This window comes from Galeopterus variegatus, unplaced genomic scaffold (assembly GCF_000696425.1).
Source record: "Galeopterus variegatus unplaced genomic scaffold, G_variegatus-3.0.2 Scaffold1214, whole genome shotgun sequence".
Lineage (NCBI taxonomy): Eukaryota > Metazoa > Chordata > Mammalia > Dermoptera > Cynocephalidae > Galeopterus > Galeopterus variegatus.
This window is the reverse complement of record NW_007727325.1, coordinates 7584-9736: the sequence shown is the minus strand read 5'-3', so window position 1 is coordinate 9736 and position 2153 is coordinate 7584. Positions and strand designations below refer to the sequence as shown.

The 2153-nt window shown below is 34.6% G+C and overlaps 1 non-coding gene across 1 annotated transcript; it reads right to left on the bottom strand.

Moving 5' to 3' along the window:
• Nucleotides 1–1856: 1856 nt before the first annotated feature.
• Nucleotides 1857–1930, bottom strand: TRNAI-GAU. The gene has a single exon. It is a non-coding gene; the product is annotated as a tRNA-Ile (tRNA).
• Nucleotides 1931–2153: the final 223 nt, after the last annotated feature.

The window sequence follows — 2153 nt, the reverse complement described above, 5'->3', positions numbered from 1 at the left end:
AAAAAACTGCCATGAGTTGGAAGATCTTTCTAGACATAAAAATTAATGTTGGAATTTTTATTAGAGATATCTTGCTTTAGTCTAAAGGTCAAATGTCATTTGCTTATTCAACAAATATTATTTATCATCTACTATTTGCCAAGAAATGTGATCAATCTCTGCCCTGATGGAGCCTTTGTTCTAGTGGAGAGACAGATTATCAAGCAAGTAATCACACAAATAAATAGTTACAAGTGTCTCTGAAGAAAAACACGTAGTTCTGTTGAGAAAGCCTAACAGGGGACATGTCTTAGCCTTGGGAGGGTCAGGGAAGTCTTCCCTATAGAGGTGACATCTGAGCTGAGATCTGAAAGAGAAATAGGGGTTAACCAAGTATAGAGGAAAGCCTTCCAGATACAAGGAACAATAAATGAAAGACTCATTGCTTAAATAATAACTGTTATAAATACTGGAAAGGAAAGTTTTCTAACTAGTTAAAACTGCTACTTAAGCTTTCATGGGAGCCTTGTCAGTTTATTAGTCATATTTTATGCAATTTACATTAAATGGTGATGTCATTTACTAGGCAACCATCAGTGACTCCAAACAGTGAAATATACATATTAAAAGAGAGTAAGAAACAGCACTGGTTTTCAGTGTTCTCTTATTTGAAGCATCTGAACCAGAGCCCCATTTAAAAGAATAAAGACCCATTCTTCATACAGTATTAAATGTCATTAGAGTGTAAAACAGTAATCGTGGGGAGTGTGGAAGTACACACACAGAATTACCTACTGCCTTTAAGATTGTTTTTAACTACAAAGACAGGTTATCTTACCTTTGTGCCCACATCAATTTATCACGTCAATTGGGAAGAAGATACAATGACAAGTCTTTGTCAGGAATAAGTGGCACCCAGAAATATGCTCATGGTCATCATTAACATCAAAAGTCCTGTGGTATATATTTTAACCAAAGTATCACAAACTGCCAATAAATAGTAGGGGCAGTCAAAGTGATAGTTGTATTAATACTAATATTTGTTGTTCATTGAGTTTACCATGAACTTACCAGGCTATTGCTTTATCCTAATATTTTCTAATATTTACTATTTCTATCCAAGACAGGTATTATAATGTTTACTTTATAGACAATAGTAGTTTAAGTTCAGAAAGGCAAGTGAGCCATTCAAGGTCACACAGTGAGCAATGGGGTAAGGACTCAGTCCTGGTCTCTTCGACTCTCTGTTCCAAACCAATATTGCTTTGACCCAGGGAACTTGTCTGGTTCTGGTTCTGACAATATCAGTTTCTCCCTGTGTAATTTTCTGACTGTTTTCATAGCAATAAAATAGTGACGTTCCATTTACATCCTATGTATTGCACATTAGATGAAAGCAGAAAATTCACTTAAAAATTATATAAATTTTCTTCCAAAGTGCTAGGCTGTTGCTCAAGAACATGTTTATTAATTAATAGTTTGTCTAAGGAAAAGTGTGAGAATGTTTCTTGTTAAAACAAAAGTGCTTTAACAGATAGGGATATCATTATATAAAAATCACGAAAAGAATTTGCAAGAAGCACCAGCACAGTAATGTTTTAAATCAAGATTTCCTTAGTTTTTGAAATTTTACCCAGTTCCAATAATCCCCCAAAACCAAAGAACATTTTCTAAATAGAAACAATGATTAAAAGAGATACTAGATCCAACTTTCAGTGAGACGAGTCATTGAGCCCAAAAAAGAAGAAACTTAGAAATGAAATGTAGCAGGAACTTGTAATGTAGCACAAAGATTTTTTGCCAGCAAAGGTCATATCCAATTTAAAATAACAAAAATGTTCTATTTAAAAAAATTTTTTTTCTTAAATTTTGGCCCCTGGCCAGTACAGGGATTGAACCCCTGACCTTGGTGTTATCAGCACCATGCTCTAACCAACTGAGCTAACGAGCCAGACTTCTATTAAAAAATATATATGTAATAACTTTTCTGCTGAGAAGTGGCAGAACTAATAATTAAACCCACGTGTCTAATCTAGGCATGCTGCTCTTTTCTACATCCTCAGTAAACTTTTTAGACTAAATGACCCTGAATTTGGCATGAGGTCATCTCCACATAGATTCTATTGTAAATAGATGAACCAAATCTCTCTCTCTCTCTCAGTCACACACGCACG